At 43.6% G+C, this 23,376-nt stretch overlaps 1 protein-coding gene across 1 annotated transcript in view; it reads right to left on the reverse strand.

The window, feature by feature from the left end:
• The window catches only part of CSMD1 (CUB and Sushi multiple domains 1), a 1,867,828-nt gene that overhangs the window by 812,588 nt on the left and 1,031,864 nt on the right, over positions 1–23,376 (reverse strand). The window lies entirely within an intron of this gene.

Here is a 23,376-nt window from a genome sequence, read left to right on the forward strand (position 1 = left end):
TGATGGTAGTATAAAGAAAGTTGGTAAACTGTTGCCTTATGTATATATTTGTTTGCTAGAGAGTGATGTCTTCTTTCACTGTTGTGGTTACATGAACAAATCATTTTATTTACATGGGAAAGCAAGAGACGGAGTCTTCTAATACAACTCTTACTCTCTGTTTACCATTACCATCCATGTCTCATCACTAGCAAAGAAAAATAACTTTTGTGGAAGCCCTAGTGGGAATATTCCCAACAGATCACTCTGAGAATATACAAGTCAGTTACTAGTTTTTGCCTTAGATGAAGTATATGGTGAGGCACTATTGGAATTAGTAGGCCTGTGTGAATAGGGAAGTATTCAATTGAAATTTGGATTCACCCTATTTGGAGGACAGGGATTCAAATAAGAGATTCAGATCACTGTCCTGAATCAATTTGGCCAAATAAGCTTTGGAAGATGATTCGGAGAGATTCAGTGATTTGGCCATGGACTACAATGGGGAATCACTGAAATACCTACAACTTTGTCCTTTTTGGCAGATTTGGAATAAAACAGCAAGGATAGTAGCCCCTTTTGAAGGCACAAAGCCTGCCAAGTTTCGAGGAGATAGGTGCACGGGTTTCTGGGAAACTGCACCTCAAATTGTTCAAAGCAAAATTCATGACATGCGTGACTTTGTGTACGTGTTTAGGTGCAGTAAGGTGAAAACATCAGGCATGGTAGCCCCTTCTGAGTCCATAAAGCCTGCCAGGTTTCAAGGAGCTAGGTGTAGGGGTTTCTGTAAAATTGCACCTCAAGCTTCTGAAAGCAAAACTCATGACGTGTGACTTTGTATGTGGTTAAGGATGGTAACAGCAGGGATGGTAACCTGTAACAGGGAGCCTTCTCAGTGCTGGTTAGATTTCCACCTGCCCTCCTATTTTTAGGCCAACCACCTGCCCTTTTTTTGCCCAGGCAGTAACAGCTCACAAAAGGGACAGACAGTCTTCAGACAGAGGCTTATATGCTATATGCTTCTACATCCCTTCCCCAGAGCACTGTGATTGGAAAGGGACTCAGGGAAAAATCACCATAACTGGCCAGCTACCTATGTCAGTGTTTCCACCCAATGTCTCACCCTCTTTTTAGTTTCTGTTCTTCTGCAAGGCTGCCTTCCAAATCGCCAAATCTCCATATCTTTTTATGATTTTTTTTCCAAATCAGTTCAGAGGTTCTGAATTTATTCAGAGGGCTTCTTGTCTCCCAACTTGATTTGGATTTGGTGATTTGGCCTCCATATTGGGCTGAATCTTCTCTGAATTGAATTGGTGACCGAAGCGTTGCGCACCCCTAAGAATTAGCCCCATCCAAAATAATGTCATGAATACAGAATTACTTGTATAAAAAATTATCTCATAACTATGTCTTGACCAACAAATATGTATAGACATTAGAAGACAATAGTATATCTATTTACATGGACTAAACTCAAGAATACAAGAAGATACCAAGGAGGTTTAAAGTCTTATCTTGATGCCTTCCCTCAAACTGGACAGAATAAAACTTGTGCCCCTTCCTAAGCCACATATTCAGATAAAGAGGGAAAAAAAACCTTTAGAATCATTATTTTTACAAAATACGTGCTCAACATTTACTTATAATGTGCAAAATATTTTATCTCTAGCCTGGCATGGGTCCATTCTTAGTTATTGATCCAGTATGCTTACTTAAACATAACATTGATCACAAATCTCAAAATACTGCATAAAAACAAGGACAAAAATCTATGTCCATTACAAAACTGTGCATATAAACACAAACTTATGCGTGGAATAAGATACTGATATAGTTATTTGTGTAAAAAGTCTCACTAATGAAAATAAGATTCTTTTGGTGAAGTCGGACTGTTCTATGTGAGACTATTTGGAGTAGTAAATGAGCAATGGTTTATGTTCTAGAAGTTCAAATTTGCTGATGGATGTCTTAACAGTTTGTAATAAGTTTGTGGCTTCTCATCTTCCACCAGGAAGCCAGATTCTAATGGAGTACTGGACAGGATGCTTGGCTTCCTGGTGGAAGATGAGAAGCCACAAACTTATTACAAACTGTTAAGACATCATTCAGCAAATATGAACTTCTAGAAACCCCTACACATATCTCCTTGAAACTTGGCAGGCTTTGTGGCCTTAGCAAGTGCTACCACCCCTGCAGTTTTCACCCCACTGTGGCTTAATACACACACACAACATGAGTTTTGCTTTCAGGATTTTAAGGCACAGTTTCCCAGTAATCCCTGTACCTTTCACCTTAAAACTTGGCAGACGTCATCCCCTCAGCAGTGGCTACCATCCCTGCAAGTTTCATCTAAATCAGCAAAAAAACCCAAAGGTATAGCTATTTCATTGATTCCCCATTATACCCTATAGCTGAATCTCCAAATTGCACAACCTTTTTCAAATCTTTGCTGAATCAATTCAGCTGAATCAATTCAGAAAAGTGATCTGGGTCTTCAAATTAAATCATATGAATCACAAATGCCTGAATCCAAATCCAAATCAAATAGTTGCCTAGTCACATAGGCCTAAAGCTTTCTTGCCTGGATTGCATGCCAGGCCAGCCTCTGGTTTCTTGCATATTCCTTCCATCCAGGACCAGGAGACACACCAACTGCAGGTACTTCCTCAGCCTGACAAAGTGTTTTTAAACCCAAAAGCTTCCTAAGATATATTTTTTCTATTTTATTTTTTTTCATAATAAACATATAAACATAAAAACACAAGATAAGCCACCACACACCATGAGTAACATATACCCAGCACAACATCTTTACTTCTTGCTGTCAATTCCTTTATAAAAAGAAAGGCTCTGTGGCAGTTCCGTCTGGCTACCTTTGATGCTGCTGGTGCTATTGGTGTTGAGCCAGCGAAGATGTTTTGACCTGCCATCGTTTACAGCGATAGACCAAATGAAGGCTGTAGGGGAGGAGGAGGCCTGAAGGGGGCACACAGCCATGTTGTGCAGAGGTCCCACCACCAAGAAAAGCACACTTGAACATACACAGTCCTACAACCATCCTTGTCATGAGTTTTGCCTGCCTGTGGCCAGAGATGCAGGGCTCCAGAACCTAGACTCCCCTTGCACCTATCTCCTTGACAGCTGGCAGGTTTTGTGGCCGCAGCAGGAGCTACCACCCCTGGAGTTTTCACCCCCATGCCTTAACTCACAGTGTCACCTATATCATGAGTTTTGCTTGTCAGCAGTGTGAGCTGCAGTTTCCCAGAAACCCCTGCACATATCTCCTTGAAACCTGGCAGGTTTTGTGGCCTCCATAAGAGCTACCACTGCTGCAGCTTTCACCCCACTGTGGCTTAAGACAAATGTGACATAAGTTTTGCTTGTCAGCAGCTTGAGGTGCAGTTTCCCAGAAACCCCTATGCCTATTGCCTTGAAACTTGGCAAGATTTATGGCCACATCACGTCCTAGCATCTCTGAAATTTTCACCATACTGAGGCTTAACATACACATGTGACATGAGTTTTGCTTTCAGGATTTGAGGTGCAGTTTCTCAGAAACCCTTGCACCTATCATCTTGAAGCTTGGCAAATCTCATGCCCTTAGCAGTGGCTACCACTTCTGCAAGTTTCATCTGAATCCACCAAACAACAACAAAGTTATAGATATTTCATTTATTCCCCATTATACCCTATGGCCAAATCTCCAAATTGCCAAATCTATTCTGAATTGATTTGAAAGCTCTGAATCAATTTGGAAAACCTAAAGCTTCTAGTGATTTGGTTTGGATTCATAGATTCAGCTTCCAACTTGGCTGAATCATCTCCAAATCCAAATCATAATCTGAAGTTTTGCACAGCCCTAATAAACCTTAATCTGTGCAATATGCTTGGATAAGAGAGAAACTTGTTTCATCCCCCTCAATCCACTACTAAATAGCCTGAACTATTCAGCTAGTGCTAGAACACAAGAAGGAGCACATTCATTAGTCATACATTTTTTCCTGGCTACATTTTCATGACTTACAAATATCTGTGCATCTGTAATGAGCACATATATGTACTTGTGTTGCTGCTTAGTTTGTGTGTAACCTAGGCCATGTGTAGATGAATTGAGGGGGGGTATGCATGACACTTTAAAGTGGGCTAAATACTTTTGCATTGCTTTAACGGTGTCAGCATTTACATGCTTCAGTGACGTATTGTGCATCAGTTCCAGCCACTGTAGGAAATTTTGGGATGTAATGCACCTTACATGACTTGGGACACAGCAAACTAAAACTCCTCTGGGGAGTTTTAGTTTGCTGTGCCTACAGCTGTGGAGCCAAGCACTGGGCTCCAAGCATCTCTGTGTCTCTGCAGGAAGCCCTGTATGCAGCCTGGCAACAGTTTGGGAAAATAGGCTCCAACCAAGAAAAATGGGAAGCCTGATTTTTCCCCCCGCCCCTGGAGCCTGCCTGGCTGCCTGAGCTGTGCAGGGGGCCAGTGCTTCTGTCCTCAGCTGTAGTGCCCCCAAGGACTACCTGAGCTGGATGCCAGCAAGTGGGTGCCGCCGGGGGGGGGGCGGTACTGCTGCTGCAGAGTGAAGCACCGGCCTCCTTGCAGCCCAGGTACCAGTCCACCTGCCGGCAGCTCACCCTCCCCTCCCTGCTGCTGGAGAGGCAGGTAAGTCAGCAGGCTGCTTGCATGACACAGGGGTTTAATCAGTCCTAAGTTGAAGCAGTGTTTTTCAAAACCCACTGCTTCAGTTTAGGGCCCCCGTTTCATCTACACATGCCCCACTGAACATGCTCAGACTGAACATATACACACATGCATAGTGCAAGGGTAACAGAATCACCATTTGTGCGTAAGTGTCAAAAACACCACTTACTTGCCAAAAGTGTTGCATTTAGGCATACAAATCATAATAGAATTCTGCCCAATGTGTGTGTGTGTGTGTGTGTGTATATATATATATTTGTATAAATGTTTATTTATGCATATGTAACTGTGATGTTTCACTATAAAAATCCAGATATTTTTGCACTGAAAATGTATAATCTAGAAATGAATATACATAGAAGGCAATAAAAATTACAAGTTGTAAATAAAATGATAATAATATTTATAAATAAAGTATAACTTACATACACAGCACAGGCTGCTTTAGCTCTTAGCCACCCTTCTCACCATACACATATATATATACCACTAGAGGTCTGATGCATATACTTTTCCCTTTTTTATTTTATTGTTCTGTCAAAGAAAAATACTGTATTTATTTGCAGACCACACTCACTCGCACTCCAAGATATCAGCTCTCCAAAACTGCAGTATATGTCTTAAGTGAGAAAGCTGATATTCTGCACCAGAACTCAAACCGGTAATGGCTTCCATATAATGGCTCCCTGTAATGGCTGCATCCTTCAGGTTCACAGTTAGTTTTAACTCTGTTATGGCTACTGCGAAGTAGAATTGTAGTTCTGAAGTTGCAGTTAGAGGCTAATGCTAAGGAGTCAGCTGCTAGGGCTGTGTGAAATATCACCAGGTGTTTCATTTTGAAGCTGTTTTGATGTGTTTTGAGTCAAAACAGTGAAATCAAAAGGAAACAAAAGCCTTGAAACAGCTTCAAGATGAAACAAGTGTACTCAAAAAGTTTCAAAAGTTTCAAAACATTTCAAGGTTCAAAGCCGAGCTTACTTGGCTTCAGCGTGGGTCCCAGCTGGCAGCGACAGCCTCCTGTCATCTGGCACCCAGATCTGGGGGCTACACCAACACTGTCTGGCATAGCCCTGCAGCACTTCTGGGAGTGTGGGCCCCTGGATCTGCATACAGGATGACAGCATGATGTTTCTGCCAGCTGGGGCCAGTGGCAGCAGCAGTCTTCCTGATGCATGGCTACACCCAGTGCCAGTCCCAGATGGAAGCAGAAGCCTCCTATCATCTGGCGGACAGATCAGGGAACTGTCCACATCCCCAGGAGGGCTGCAGGGCTGTGCCAGACTCCTCCAAGGGGTACAGGCCCCCAATCTGCATGCTGGATGACAGGAGGCTGCTGCTGCCACCTGGGACCAGCATTGGGCACCACCCACACCCAGCACCAGGAAGATTGGTGCTGACATTGCTCCCAGGCAGCAGCGGCAGCCTCCTGTCATCTGGTGCACAGATCCAGTGCCCTTCACCCCTGGAAGGAATCCAGCACAACCCTTCAGCCTCCCGGGGGTGAGGGCCCCCAGATCTGTGGGCCAAATAACAGGAGGCTGCCGCTGCCGGCAAATGACATGAGATTTGCTTGTCAACACCTTGAGGTGCAGTTTCCCAGAATCCCCTACACCTATCTCCTTGAAACTTGTCAGGCTGCATGACCTGAGAAGGGGCTACCATCCCTGCTCGCTTCATCTGAATCAGGGAAGAAATGTCAAAGATTTAAGCATTTTCATGATTCCCCATTATAGCCTATGGGTGAAACAGTGAAACAGTTTCAACGAAACAAAACAAACACTGCTTTCAAAATGAAACAAAACTCAAAATGAAATACTGTCCCATTGAAATGGTGAAACACAAGTAAAAAAGAAATGGTGCTTTTTCGCACAGCCCTATCAGCTACAGCCCTCCTGCCTGGGGCCAGCATTTGGCCATACTGAGTCTATGCTGTGGCAGTTAATCTTTTTTCCTTCATTCTTCCTTCCCAAAACAAGATGCATGGAAACCTATGGTAAGCAAGTAAATATGATCTGTCCATCAAAAGTTTATTCTGCATACCCTTTCTGTCATTTTGAGGCACCTTTGGCATGCTTTTAAGGATTTGGGTTGTATTATCATCCTGAAAAAATAAAATGTGCTTTGTGGAATGCTTTAGCAGCAGAGAATAAATTAGACAGGCTTGAGTGGATTACAGATGACAGACGATAGTGTTACAATTGAGAGGTGATAGGAGATTAGATATAAAATACAGTTGATTTTCTCAAGCAATGATAAGATTTTGAATGGAATGAGGTGCATAGCAGAAGCACTGTGACAAACAGGTTACATACAATCAAAGGAGAAGAGGTACAAATCTGATCAGCATGTTTCAGCAGCATCACAGGCAATTAATTTATCTGTAAGTTAAAGCTTTACCAAAAGAGAAATATTCATAGAAATCAATTCATTTTTAAAAAGGCATTGTAATGCTGCAAAATATACAACCAGGTAAAAAGATCTTGCAAGTACAAAATTGCTTGCCCTATGGATAGCTTCCCTCCTAAAATTGAAAAAAAAATTGCAATGATTATGGTACATTTCAACATAGGACTCTTCTCCCTTTTCATCTAAGATACATGATGGTTTTAAAGATGTAGACAACAGCAACAACCACCAGCATATCACAGTTCAAAAATATCCATCTATTTTTTTATTTGTCTTTGATACCATGTTGTCTATTTAAAAAAAAAAATGCCTTTTTTTTCAAAATCATTAGGTAAAAGACTATATGACAGTGTGAGGATGTATTTCCAGGTATAGTTAAAATTAATATTTTATTTGTTAATGGTAACATTTTATCTAAAATAACTCTTTCCTCGCACCTTGTGATGTACAGTTTTGGTTCATTAGACTTATGATATTTCCATACCATTGCACATATTATGAACAGTATCTAAAAACACAAAATATGTATGTGTTTTTAGCTTCTCTCATTCCCTGGAGTCTCAGACCAGCAGAGACTTCTTATACCTAACAAAGGGTGACTGCACCTGAAAGCTTGCTAAGAACCAGTTTAAACATAGAGGATAGCCTAGGTGATAGTGACCATGAAATCATTACATTCACAGTCCAATGCAAGACCAACAAAACAAATACCAAGCTCGAAGTCTTGTATTTCAAAAAGGCGAATTTTAATAAGCTTAGGTCACTAGTAGAGAATGCCCTGAGAGACTTAGGACCACAAGTAAATGGAGCACAAGAAGAATGGTTGGCACAATCCTTAAGGCTCAGAGAAAATCCATTTCCTTATGAAGAAAAAGTAGCAGAAGGGTCAAAACCCCCTCTTGGCTTAGCAGGAAGTTGCATCCCTCCTACAGAAAAAGAAAGAGACGTACAAACAATGGAATCTTGGGACAGCCTCTAAGGAAGACTACTTAACAAAGGCCCACACTTTTAGTAACCAAATTAGGCAGGCTAAGGAAAAAACTGAACTAAAACTAGCTACAAGAATCAAGGACAACAAGAAGTCCTTCTTTAGCTACATAAGGAGTGAAAGGAAAACTAATGGGAGTGTGGGGCCACTGCTCACTGGATACCTGGTCACTACCACTCAGGAAAAACAGAACTCCCAAATGACTACTTCGCCTCAGTCTCTCACAAGACCAAGGGGAACAACACTCCAGGAAGGGCACAGAACCAACAGGGCAGGATTGACACCATTCCCACCATTGTCATAGAACTGGTGTACAATCAATTAAAGAAATCAGATATACATAAATCAGCAGGACCAGATGAACTCCACTCAAGAGTGCTGCAAGAATTGGCCAAAGTAATTACAGAGCCCCTGGCAAACATCTTTCAAAAACCATGGGCCTCTGGAGAAATCCCAGAGGACTGGAACAGGGCCAATGTTGTGCCCATCTTCAAGAAGGGGAAGCATGAGGACCCAGAAAACTACAGGCCAATTAACTTAACTTCTAAATCCTAGAAACATTCATCAACGAGGCTATATGTGACAAACTTGCAGAAGGCATGATACCGAATGACAGCCAGCATGGCTTCGTTGCAGGCAGGTCTTGTCTGACCAACCTCATTTCTTTCTATGATCAGGTGACTCATCACCTGGATAAGAGAACAGCAGTTCACATTATAGAAAGAAAGCCTTTGACCTGGTATCCCATGAGGTACTGATTAAAAAACTAGAAGATATCTGGCTCAGCTGTGGGACCATCAAGTGGGTGCGAAATTGGTTGTGGGGTAGGACACAGAGAGTCCAAATAAATGGATTGGTGTCAACTTGGTGAGAGGTGTGATACGGTGCACCCCGGGGATCGGTACTTGACCCAGTGCTGTTCAACATCTTCATCAGCGACCTGGATGAGGGGGTAAAAAGCCCATTGGCAAAGTTCATGGATGACACCAAAGATAAGGGGTTGCACGGACACACCTGCAAACAGCCTGCAGATACAAGCAGACCTAGACAGACTGGCATGTTGGGCAGAACAGAACCACATGAGGTTCAACATAGAAAAATGCAAAGTGCTGCATCTGGGAAGAAAGAACCCCCAGCACACCTACAGGCTGGGCAATGCTAAACCTGACCAGCACTACAAATGAAAGAGGTCTGGGGGTAACAATAGACCCCAGCGTGACTATGAGCCAGTAATGCAATGCAGTACCCACTAGGGTCAATATAATTCTGGCATGCATCAATTGATGCACCTCCAGTAAAACCAAAGAAGTGATTCTTCTGCTTCACTCAACATTGGTGCGGTCACAGCTGGAGTACTGCATCCAGTTCTGGGCACCGCACTTCAAGAGGGATGTGGACAACATGGAGAGGGTCCAGAGGAGGGCCACTCACATGATCAGGGGGCAGCAAGGCAGGCCCTATGAGGAGAGGCTCAGGGACCTGAACCTGTTCAGCCTCCACAAGAGAAGGCTGAGGGGGGATCTAGTGGCTTGTTACAAACTAGTCGGGGGGACCAGGAAGCACTGGGGAAGTCTCTGTTCCCCTGAGCACCGCCAGGAGTGACCAGGAATAACGGTCACAAGCTGGCAGAGGGTAGATTTAGGCTAGACATCAGGAGGTGCTACTTCATGGCCAGGGTGGCTAGGATTTGGAACCAACTTCCAAGAGAAGTGGTGCTGGCTCCTACCCTGGGTGTCTTTAAGAGGAGGCTAGATGTACACCTTGCTGGGGTCGTTTGATTCCAGTACTCTTTCCTGTCATGATGATCTGCTCAGGTCCCCTCCGACCCTAGAAACTATAAAACTATAAACTATGAAACTATGACTATGAAACAAGCTCCCCACAGAGGTGATGCAATCACCTACTCAAGAGGTCTTCAAGAGAAGACTGGATGGTCACCTGGCTGGGGTCACCTGACCCCAAATGTCTTTCCTGCTCATCCAGGTGACTGGACCTGACCATCCTTTGGGGTTTCTTTCAGCCCTATGATTCTATGATTTCTTCCAACTACCCAGTTGGTCTAATAAAAGATATCACATCTAACCAAGAACTTTGCCTGACTTAGAAGTGGAATAGGATTTGGGCACAAGTGTTCAAGTTTTCGCTCTGTATTTTTAAAAAGTGTATCTAGAAATATAGGTAAATATTACTTATCATGATGATCTACTTTAAAGTTTTATTATATTGCTTATAGTCAGAAAACTGATCTCACCAATCTAACAGTTTCCTTTTGTATATATGGTCCTTCAAGTAGCTAATCTTCCAAGTTATATTTCCTCAATTTTCTGGCATAATCAAGTATTTACTTCTGTCAAGAGAGAAGACTCATTAGAAGTATGGAAAAGTGAATAGATTTAATTCTGTGTCTTGCTTCATTGTAGAATAGGACACCAAATTCCAATTCCATAGTATTTATAGCAAAAACAGAAAGCTTTTTTCTTCTTCCTTCCCTAGATATCAGTATGAGAAGGTAGAAAAAATAAACATACAAAAAATGCTTTTAATTGAACAGTCTGAAAATCCCATATCCCTGTCACTCAAAATGAAGAATGATGGAATATTAATAAAAGATTGTCAATAAATTTAAAGCATTACAATAATAACCCTTACTTTAACTTGGGGGTAATGTCCCTTTACTTACTGTGCTTTAAAAATACCATACATTTGAAAGATGCACGCCATTTATTTTATATACTTTCATATTATATATGAAAAAGAGAAAATATGTATGTGTGTGTGAATAACTGTGTGCATATGATTCACACTGTATGCATTGTATATATAAATGTGTATATATTATATATAAATAAGGTTTGTATGTATACATGAAAATGGTTTTGTACACGTATCACGTTCCATACAAAGCATATGCCATGCATTTTAATATGCAAACATGTATAGAAACATTGTTTATATAAATTAAATCAAAATTAAAATAATTACTTTTTTTCCTGAAAAGTGACCCTGATTTAAAGACAGAAAATTCAATTGAGTTGTGTTCCCTAACTGACAGAGATGACATATGACTTAGATACCAAATGATTCATAGGTTCTGGAGACAGAAACTCTTCCTGTTTCATTGAATGAATGGTCTCAAATGCAGTAAATGTTTTTTCACAAGGGTCTTGCAAGCTTTTAATAGAATCATAGAAAATCAGGTTTGGAAGGAACCTCAGGAGGTCATTTAATCCAAACCCCTGATGAAAGCAGGACTAGACCCCAGCTAGACCATCCCAGCCAGGGCTTTGTTGTGCCAGGCCTTAAAAAACTTCCAAGGATGGAGATACTTCCAGTGCTTCACCATCTTCCTGAGCCAGGGACAGACATTACACATAAACTAGTTTAAGTGATTAGAAACTGCTTTGAACCTGTAACAGAACAGACATTCAGTGCACATAAACCAGTTTCAAAATGTCTGAAACTGGTTAGAGATAAACCTGATGAATGTAGTATCAGACTTAACTGATTGAGCTCAAACTGGTTTATGCAATGTCTTTCCCAAACTCCTTCCTGGTTTAAGTTAAATCAGAGTCCTCCAGCATCTCAGCATGGCCTTTGGGCTGGGGTCTGCTCTTTGTTGCAGAGCAGGGCTAGCCTTTCCTCTCTGCTCTCTAACCTAAGCAGGGACAGGACAGGACATGCCAAGACACCCGCCAGCATGGCTCCATTAAGGAAAAGTGAGCAGGGAAGGAATTAATTCTTCCTTCCTTCCCCTCTTCCCCCACCGCAGCCTGTCTGTTGGGGAGTAGAGGGGAGGGGGTTGTGGAGGTGGCCCCTGTGGCTGTCAGACCCCAGCTACAGGGCAGAAGGGACCAGAAGGGATGTAAGGAGGAATTAACCTTTCGCCCTTCCCCATTCACCTTAATGGGGCCATGGGAAGGCTGTGCTGTAGGGTGGGGAAGGGGACTCTGCTCCATACATGGGGGGGACTCATCCCCCTCCTCATTCTCCCTCCAGGGTTGGGAAGAGGGGCTCTGTGTGGTGCTGGAGGGGGACTCCTCCTCCCAGGACCCCCCTAACCCTATTGTGGGGCTGAGATGGGGTCTCTATGTTAGGCTGCCCAGCCTGGCCCCAGCCCTGGAGCAGGACTCTTCCCTTTGCTCTTCACCCCCTGTGGCTGCAGCTCAGTTACAGGCATTCCCTGCACCCCAGCTGGGCTGGGGTGGGCAGCACTGCACACAGTCACACAGAGCTCTGTGGAGGGAGGAGAAGTGGGGAGAAAGAGTCCCCCTCTGGGACTGAGCAGCATCGCATGGAGCCCCTGCTGCCCATCCCATGACAGGGGGGAGAAGCAAGGGGAAGAGACCCCTCTGGGGCAAGGAAGCTTCACAGAGTCTCCATCCCCACCCCATACCAGGGGTGGGGGGAGGAGAAGGATAAAGAGGGGGAAGAGCCCCCCCAGCACTAAACAGAGCCCCCATCCCCACCTTATAGCAGTGGGAGAGAGGGAGGAGGGGGGAAGAGTTCCCCTCTGGGGCTGGGCAGTGCTGTGCACAGGGATTGCTCCCAGAGGTCAGGGAGCTTCTGGGGCTGGCAGAGCTCTCCCTTCTTCCTTCTCCCCACCACAGCAGAGGCTCCCTAGTCCTTAACCCTCTGAACCCAGTAGGCCAAGATTGGGGTTTAATTAGTTTAGAGTAGAGAAGACTGAGGGGGGATTCAATAGAAGCCTTCAACTTTTCATACGTTTCTTGTGGTTAATCCTGGTCTGATGGGGAAGGAGAGTCAGTAGAATCCTTCCCACTATGTACAATGAACCTGAGGTTTACAATATAGATCACTTCTTTTGTCCTCACTGTTGTTTTGACTATACTCTTCTATCTGTCTTTGTCCAAATCAACTTCAATTTTCCCATGCTAATAGAAACTAGAAAAACTAGAAACAGATTTCAAACTCTGTTCTGTGGAACCTTGGGGTTCTGTGATATGTCATCAAGACTTCTGCAGAGAGATTGTGGGTAATGGCAGAGTGGGCTAGGAGGCAGTGCACCTCCATCACCAGGCTGGGTTGCCTATCTTGATGTCAGGTCCCACAGCCTATGGAGACAGGAGTATGTGTTCCCTGGCAGAAGTATATGAAACAGTTATTTGACTTTAGAAAGTTTGGAAACCATAGCTTTAAGTCATACCACATGCTTTGCCTACAACATAAACAGCCTGAGATGGACAGACAGAGGGCATACGGTTAACACTCTTTAAAAAGTTTTAATTGCAATCCCAAGCACTAGGGTGCAAATCCCATTTCATTTCTAAGGTTCCTAAATGCAGAGGTGTAACAAAACACTTTAGTGCTCAGGGCAGTAAGTTGTATAGGACAATGGCAACTTCCAGCTATTAGCTCCCTACTCATGCTTGAATTAAATACCTACTTAAAAAGTTTGACAGCTTGGAATTTAGAATGCATGTAAACCAATTGTTTTATACTGCATCATACCCAGTCATAGCGTTAGGCTCCCTCTTGCTCTCCTGGCCCCATGCTTTTTCCCTTTGAGATGATTACTAACCCAATTTCAACAGGAAGGATAAGATGGTAAAGTTATCTCAGTCTAGGCCATAACCTGGTGATATAAGGGAACTTTTCTAGGAAATGGAAGATGTGATATTCAAGTCTTTCTGACTGAGGAATGACTTGAATCAAAAGCCTTCATCGTTAGGATATTCTTTCTCCTCCTCTTCTATCTCAATCTGGTAATGTAGGATAGAAAATAAGTGCTACATAGACATAGAAGTTATAATAAGACTTGTGTGTTAGATGTTAAAGTAGCACTGAAATGCTTAACCAATAAAACAGAACTTTGGCCTAATTGTGCTCCTATTCCACCCAGGTGGAATCTTGGGAATAATCAAAATGCAAATTAATGCAAAAAGTGGGTTGGTCTTCTCTCCTTTGCTATCTTTTGTGGCTTAGTCTTAAGTCCAAGATAAAGGTTTGCTACAAAAGTTTCATGTATTCATGCTTTGTTTTGTGTTTGAAGTGGTTCTGATAGAATGGAATAGGATAGCAAGTGTTAATTAGATCAGTGTTTTCTACACGAAGACACACTAACATTAATAAAATTCTCCATGGCACACCTGTTAAGGCATTCCCCATCCCCATACTTATAAGTTCACTGTAGCATATTGCCTCAGCAAAATTCAGTGGCACAGCTGTTCAGAGGTTCGCAAACTGCACTTTCCCCACAGCCAACACATGTACAGTAGATGATTTTCCTTCTGGTTGGCTGGTTCTCTCTCTCCCCCACAGCCAACACATGCATGAGTCTTTTGTGAATATCAGATTATCATGGCTTATTCATTAGCACTTGGCAGCTGGAGAACTTATTATTATTCCAAAATTCTCATGGCCTGCCATGAAGCTCTTCACAGCACACTGATGTCCCACAGCATACCAGCTGAAAAGCACTGATGCGGGCACAGCAGCACTGGGAATGGGGGCTCTGCCTTGCTGCCACTTGCCCAGCTGGGGCAGGGGGGGCAGGATGTGGACATGGCTCACTGCAGGCAGAAGGGGGCAAGTGGCAGCAGGGCATAGCCCCCACTACCAGCACTGCTGTGCCTGCATCCTGTGCCCTCCTGTGCCATGCTGGGAGCAGGGGCTATGCCCTGCTGCCATCTGGAGAAAGTCATGCCTGCATCGCACCCCCTGCTATACTGTCTGGGCAAGTGGCAGTAGGGCATAGCCCCCATAGCTTCCCCCACCAGGGCAGAGGGAGGCACATCAGTGGAAGCCACAGGAGAAGCCCACATGGCTACCCTGCCTGGCTCTGGCCTCCTGACACTTAAAAACTATAAGTCCCATACTCACCGGCTGTAGGAGCAGCAACAGGGGCCTCTGGGCGCTCGCAGCAGAGCCTCCCCCCCGTGCAGTTGGGATCACCCCTCACACATGGCACCCATGCAGTAATTGTCATATCATGTGGGTACAGTGTGTCTTGGCCAGGTGGCAGGGTGGTGCATGCTGTCTGGGTGCTGGGACATCTCCATGTGTTAGCCAGAGCCCAGCAGCACTCAGCCCCAGAGGTCCCAGCTCCCAGGTGGTGCACACTGCCCTGCCAAACTGTGCTGCAGCTGTTATGCAAGTGCCAAGCAGGGACGGTGCCTCCCACTGCCCTGCACTGCATGGGGAGGCTCTGCCATGAGCCCCTAGATGCACCAACCACTGCTCTTGCAGACAGTGAGTATGGGTTTTTTTTTTCTTTTCTTTTTTAAAATGCCAGGACTAGGCTTGGGCTGGGCAGGGGAACTTCTCCTGCAGCTCCCCTCACCCGGGGAGAGGCAGGCACAGATGGAGGAACCACAGCAGAACCTGCAGCCACTGGCTGTGCCTGCCTCTCCCTGGCTGATCTGAATCACTGAATCTCTTCAGATCAGCACCAAATCTTCCAAAGCTGATTCAGCTGAACTGATTTAGGACAGTGATCTGAATCTCTGAATCAAACCACTATCCTCTGAATCGGCCAAATCTGAATCTGAATCGAATACTTCCCTATTCGCACAGGTCTAGTATGTAACCCAAGTTTTTTTAATACTACTTTTATATACTGTTATACTGCTATACTTATTTCTCTAGCCTGCCTCAAATATAAATAAAATTCATAATATACATGTAGTAGCTTTGGCTCCCTGTTTTAAAACTCCACAAGGTCTCTCATGGATCTTATTCAACCAAGAAAAGATTTTCTTAGAAAATTAGATAAACTCAACCATATACAGTTTTGACAAGAATCACTTTGATTGTTTCCCAAAATTAAACTGAAAATATCAAGAACCACCTTTAAAATGCCCTTGTCAGATGATGCCTGGAGGTCAAAGAAAAAGGAAAGACCCATAATTTCATTGTGTAGAAAGGTGTCATGAAAACTGGCAGATTTTCTAGTTCAGATTGACAAGTTAGTAAACTAGGTAAGACTAGAATACTGTATTTCTCTGTGATGATGCAAATAAAATCTGACATATGTAAATATCAGTCTCTTTCTAACAGAGAAGTCACAGATAAATGCAATGAAAATGAACTAATCAAAATCCATGAAACAACCATATAATAAAAATAGCCTGATATATTATAGTCACATATCTTGATAATTCTTAAATTACCTAAATTGAAATCAACATGCATTTTAATTTTGAAAAGGTTGATTAATGTTTTAGAAACAAAAGCATGTTTTAGATATATAAATTTTGGTGAACAGAAAGTTTAAATATTAATTGAAAACACTTCTAATTACCCCTTATATCACCACAGGTGATGGATGATTTACTAAGACAAGGCAAAGAGTGATTTTCCAAGCATTTTTATTTATATATCCTCTTAAAAGCCACGTAAAAATTCTTGCAAAAAGTGCCATCTGTAAAATCTTGACCATTACGTAGCATAAAATTCTTTTATCACTCAACTTGCTTCATAAGTAAAGTCTATTTCAACAAAATACATCATAGACAGAAGCAATAATTCCCAGAAAAAAGTGCTTAAAAACTCATATAAACTAGTTTAAAAAAATGAAGTGCTACCTTTTTTGTGGTGCAATCTGCATAAAAAAGTAAAGTTTAAGTACTGAATTTCTTTCCATTCATTGTGACAAGCAACAATTGAAAATTGAAAATAATTGAAAATTACAGTTGAAATTAACAGACTGTTTTGTTTTTCTGTATAATAGCTGGACAAGAAGTTCAAATAAATGAATTTGCATTTGGGTTTTTAGTTGGTAAAAGGAAACAATGTATGTGAAAAATGTAAGAGAAGAACACTGATGATCTGGTACAAGGACATCACCATATATCATTATATGACAGTACACTAGAGCATTGCTTAGTAAGAATGACTCCTTACAGCTAAATTATTTCACAAACTTAAGCACAAAATAATTAAATGAAAACAACAGCTACTATCAAAACAGCAAGGCAGAGAAGTAAGTTTTATCACTGACAACAAAGGAAAACAATGGCACTAAGCAATATAATTTTCTATATGAAAATTCAATTTGATTTATAAAAAATAGAATGTTAATATCTCTTTCATTAACCAGGGACAGTTGGGTAGGTTCCAAACAAAAATAATATGAACCTTCAACTGAGTTTATTTAATGGTAACGTAGAACTAAACTTGGATTCTCGATTGAAGAAAACATAGCATAAAACACTATAATCAAAAGTAATTTAAAATGCTAAAATACAAACAAATGTAAAATTGAAAGTATTCAGGGGGGAAAGAGAAACAGTTGTTTACAGTACATGGTTCTGAGTAGAGAATTCTGGGTTAAAAATCAGCTACATCACAGATTATTTTTAACCTTGGTGAAACACCGTTTTTGACTCTGCTCTTGTTCACTCATCCATGATACACACACACACACACACACACACACACACACACACACACACTATTACACCTCTTATTTACAATACTGCACCTTTCCTCACTATTTAGTAAGTTGCTTTTAAAGTGCTTCCTTAGATATAAGTATTGCTGCACAAAGGAGAATTTTTCTTTAAAGAACTGAATGTTCTACCTATAGTTAACATTGTCCAATCCTCCCTCATATAAAATTTTCTTTGTAGTTGTTTGCAACTTTGCCAAACTGTAACCATTTGGGGTGAAATTTTCCATGCTGAATGTGTGTTGCAAGGTGGCTGTCTGAAATTGGTTCTGCCATTTCGAATCACGAGTTTAGGAAAAAAGATATTTTTTTTCACGTAAAAAAATTGTCCTTACAGCTGTTTCACCCAGAAGCTTTAGAGCTTTCATACACTGAGAACCTCATATACCACCCTATAGAAAATTTCAATACTGAACAGAAATAACATTTCTGAAAATGTTTATTTGGAATTTTAAAACACTTCATTTCATAGAAACATACAAAAGTAGGCCTGGAAAGGACCTCCAGGGGTGAACTACCTCTGCTCGAGACAGGATTGTCCCCCTCCAAACCATGTCATACAAGTCATTATTTTGGAATGTTGGTCTTTATTTAGTTGAAATAAAAAATGGTGATATTCCTAAACTATCATAAAACTTCTTTTCAATTCACTGAACTAACTTGAGAAGTATTGTTTTTAGCCCGTACTACATTAAACTGGCTTTGGCATGTCAAAGGTGTAATAGGGCAGGCCTGTGCTGTAGGCAGCTTCAGTACAAAGGAAAGGGCTGGTTGAAGCAACATTTTTGGGCTCCTATACACATGTGCGGAGCATACCCCAGTACACTGAAAATCCAACACATCAGAGAAGACTCAATTAATCAAGTGGACAACTTGAGACCCTCTGGGTTAACATCCATGGGGAACACGGTACAGGGGACACAATGGTGGGAGTCTATTACAGACCTCCTACCCAGGATCAAGAGCTTGACCAGGAGTTCACCAGGGAATCAGCTGAAGCTGCACACTCCCAGTCCATAGTTGTCATGGGAGACGTCAACTATCCAGAGATCTCATGAGAAGAGAGCTCAGCCAAACCCAAATGGTCGCAAAGCTTTCTCTCATGCGTGGATAAGCTCTACCTGACACAAGAAGTCTACAGGCCGATGAGAGGCAAAGCACTGCTTGACCCATTACTGGCAATGGGGGTGACCTAATCAGCAACCTAATGATTGAAGGGAAGCTGGGTGATAGTGACCACGAGCTGATCACCTGCACCATCCGCTGTAAAGCTGGCAAGTCAGTCAGCAATACAGAAGTCCTCAACTTCAGCAAAGCTGACTTTGACAAGCTCAGGAGGCTTGTCACTGAGGCCCTAAGGGACCATGACACAAACGGGAGGGGAGTTCAGGATGAGTTGTTGCTCCTCAAGGTAGTGATCCTGGATCCACAAGCACAGTCTATGCTGTGTTGGAGGAAAGGCAGCAAAAGGGCATAACAACCCCCTTGGCTCTGCAGGGAATGAGTGAACCTCCTGCATCTAAAAAGAAAGACCTACAAAGAATGGAGGACAGGATGGTCTGGACCTGCAGGGAACGAACCAGGAAAGCCAAGGCTGTGACTGAACAGCTAGCTACAAGTATCAAGGACAATAAAAAGTCCTTTTTTAGATATGTAGGGAGCTGGAGGAAAAGCAAGGGTAACATTGAACCCCTGCTAAACCAGATGGGACAACTGACAACTGATGCCCAGGAAAAAGCCAACTTGCTAAATGGGTACTTTCCGTCACTTTTTCACCAGTCCCAAGGGATGCCCCTGCCCATTATGGGACGGGAACACCTGGGTGAGGGAGATTCCTTCCCCTCCATCAATGCTGACCTTGTAAAGGAACACTTTGAGAGGCTGCACACCTTCGAGTCAGCCAGCCCTGGCAGCTTACAACCCAGGGTACTCAAGGAATAGTTTGAAATAAAACACATTCAGTGAGCTTTAGTTCAAAGTGCCCTGCCACCATTTTTTCAGTATGGTGACACTGATACATGTAACACACAGGCACTTTTAATAAGTGCTACTCGCTAATTAAAGCACCTGACACTGCTTCCCACAGCACATGTAAAAATGCCCTTTATGCCCAATTTTGTGCCTCCCCCACCTTTTCGGTTACACTTCTGTGCTATGGGTTCATATTGCCTCATTCTCCCATGTGTTCTGGGTCCTTTGGCAGAGCTAGGTATGCATCTGCAGTATTTTAAGGTAGGATGAGACTCAGCAAAAAGTACATTACTGCCTGGTAGTCTGACTCATAAGTCATCAGAGAACCAAACTATGTCTATGATATATACTTTGAGCCCTTTTGTGGGGAGGATAGCTTATAAATAATATATATATATATATATATATATATATATAGTAAATGCAGGCCGATAGGAAAAGGTAGTTTCAAGTGAAATACTTGTGTTTTATTCAGTAAATAGATATTTTGACCCCCTCAAAATATACTCTGAAGTATTTTCTTTTTCCTACAGAAGACTGAAAAAAATCACCATAATGAAACTTGTTTAGTGAAAATTTTCAATTTTTGCAGAAACTGCACCATTGAAAAATAATTTCAACATAAAAATCCTAAACAGCTCTAGTCATATACCATCAAGAGAGAAAGAGAGAAGGAGAATGAATGAGAGAATGAACAAGAGAATTATTGAGAGGATGAAAATCAGTTTACATGTGTTCAATAAATCTTTGCTAGAACTTTGCAGACAAATTCTCTGGAGATTCCAGCAGCACAGAGCAGGCCTCAACCAAGGACTAAACCATTCAGCAACTAAACCACCCAGCAACTAAACCACTCAGTAGTGGCTGTTTCTGCTCTAGGCACTGTAACAAACTCATCTGTGCTCTCCTTATCACCTTATCTGAACAAGTCCTAGCTACGTGGTGAAGAAGAAAAAAATGTCCTAATTGAAATGCAGAGGATTGAGTATTGGGGTGTGGGGGACTGCAGAATGTAGAAGTTTTTTGTTTGGGGATGGTTTGGTGGGGGTGGAGTTTGGGGAGGTTCATCTTCAGCAACACCAGATGCTCCACCAACCCAGGATCCAAGGAGGTGCAGTGGGGTGTCACAAGATTACCAGCAAGGCTGAACACCCTCTCACTTGGAACACGGGTCGGTGGATAGTACAGGTGTTCTCAAGCAATTTCGGCCAGATCCTGCCACACCTGGCTGTGGGCTGCCCAATAGGACAAGGGCTCGCAGTGCAATGGCTCCACGTCCTTGGTGATATAGGTTGCCACTAAGGCATCCACACTACTTGCCTGATGGTGGGGTTTGGTGCCTCTGAACCCCAACATTGAAGACATGCCCTTAGCCTACAATGGCAGCAGCTGTGGTGGAGGAGATTGGTTTGTGGTTGGAGTGCTGGCATGGGAAAGTGGATCTCCCTCTTCCACATCCCCCTGCTCCTGCCTTTCTGCCTCCCTGACTCTGTTCACCAGCACCTGCATCCAGTGATCAAGGGTTTTGCTGCTGCAGGTTCTTCCCTTCACCCTCAGGTCACTCAGGCTCACCAGCATGTGGACCATACTGGACCACAATGGACCCAGCCTTTTTTTGATGCCCTCCTTCAGCTGCTCTACCAATGCCTACACCTTTGGTGAAAGCAGCTTGTCCCAGCCAGGAACACGGCCCCCCTGGAACTTCTCCATTTCATTCCAAGCTCCTTCACTATGGAGATCACCTGGCTAAGGAGGGCATTGACAGTGTTGAGGCTCTCAGTGGCCACGAGGAATAGCTCAAAGACCATCAAGGTCTGGGAGATGATATCCCACTCTGTTAAGGAGGGCTGTTAAAGAGGTCACTGATCCCAATCTCCCTGACCAATGCCATCTCATGGGTGGCCTTCTGTTGCTCAACCCACCTTTCCAATATCAGGTATGTGGAGTTCCACTGAGTATCCACATCCTGCATGATTTTGTGGTGTGAGATACTCAACTCTGCCCATTTCTCCTGAAGAATCTTGCCCACCTTGATGCTCCAGTGGAATTAGCCTGCCACCTTCCTACATTTTGAGGTGACCTTGCTGGTAGTGATGGCACCATCACTGGGAGCCTTGTCTCCCTCCAAAGCATCTCTGACTATGAGGTGGAACTTGTGTGCCACACAGCAGATGCCAACAAAGTTTGTATCACACACTGCCTTAGCATATAGGCCCTGTTGTCGATGACCATGAACCCATGGGTGAGCTCGCCCTGCCCATTGAGCCACCCCTACGTTATGTGGTTCCTGGCCACCATGATCTCCCTTGCCATGTGGGACTCATCCATCACCCCCACTTGAAGGAGAGCCTACCAGTGCCCTGACTGATTGCACCAGTGCCCTGTGAGGAACAGGTAGGCATGCTCCAGATGCCTGAGGTGAAGTGCAAGGCTATCTGTGGACCTGCCTCCCGCAGCTCCTCCCTCAAGTACTCCCTGCATGCTTCATACAGGGAGAGTACCATCGTCTTGCAAAAGGTGGTACATGTGGGCACTTAATACGATGGGGCCATGAACATCATGAGCTGCCTGAACCCTGGATACTCAACAAAGGAGAAGGGCTGGGCATCCAGAGAAAGCATCTCCCCAGTGGCCTGGGTGACTTCACTTGCTTTTGGAATGTACCCCATTTTGTCTCTACCTTTCCCCTACTGAACCAGGGTGGCCTGCCTCTGCTTCATGGGGATGGGGGCTTTGCAGTGAGAGGGGAACTTATGTTGGTGTACACTTCCACTGGTGCCAGGATGAGAAGGAACAAAGCCAAGAGGGTGCTGCCTCCTGAGAGGTAGCAACATTGCCTGATGGTGATGTGTTTGACATCTTTACCCCAGCTGATCTGCCTTTGGCAGTGCTGGCAGGTAGCATACTTGGGATCATTTGCAACCTCAAAATGATCCCACACTACACTACACACCCACTTCTGGGTTGAGGGTGGGGATCCTGCCTTATCCCCATCCTCACCAGGCAGAGGCAAAACAACAGGAGGAGCTGAACAACCTCCTCCAAAGTGCCTTCCAGAGAAGGAGACCTGCCTCTAGAGGAACTTTGAGAGGTGTGGAGCACAAACTCAGATTCTCTCTTCTTCCCCAGATTCTCCTTTGCTATGGCCGTTAGCTCCTCTGCTTCTAGATCCAGGTCCTTCTCTAGCAATTTAAGGCTGATCCTGGGAACTGAAATTGGGATGGAAAATGTCATGCTGTTGCTGGTTAGTGGTGGTAGTGCAGGTGCAGGCATTGTTACCACCTCCTTTTTCCCACTAGCAGCAAAGGACTCATTGCTGCCAGGAAAGAGGGTGTGTCTATGTTTGGGAAGGGGGGAACTTGCAGCTCTCCCTCCGCCCCCTCTCCCTCCCCTGCCAGAAACCTTCCAGCTGCCTTTCCAGCATGCTTCATAATATTTTGTGTGCTGCAAAATGTGTGTGTGTGTGTGTAGCATATGGTGTGCTTACCTGCACAGTGATGACACACTGTCAGGAAAAACACAGATTTCTTTTCATGGAGGGAAAGAATCAAGACAGATTGACCCAGAATAACTAAGAGGATGGGGGTGGGCAGGGAATAAGTTAAAAAGAATGGATAGGGATAACAATAGGGATTCTAAGGGTGGGCGGATGAGAATAGGATGGGTTTCAACACAGACAAATGCAAAGTGATGCACCTCGGAAGGAACAACTGGCACCATACCTACAGGTTAGCACGGAGGCGGAAAAGGATCCCCTCTTGTCAGCACGGAGGCAGAAAAGGATCTTGAGGTCATCATTGACTCCAAGATGAACATGGGCTGGCAGTGTGGGGAGGCAGTTAGGAAGGCCAACCACACCTTGTCATGCATCCACAGATGCATCTCAAGCAGGTCCAAGGAGGTGATCCTCCCCCTCTATGCG

Source organism: Crocodylus porosus, unplaced genomic scaffold, assembly GCF_001723895.1.
Source record: "Crocodylus porosus isolate Cpor-Errol unplaced genomic scaffold, CroPor_comp1, whole genome shotgun sequence".
Taxonomy (NCBI): Eukaryota; Metazoa; Chordata; order Crocodylia; family Crocodylidae; genus Crocodylus; species Crocodylus porosus.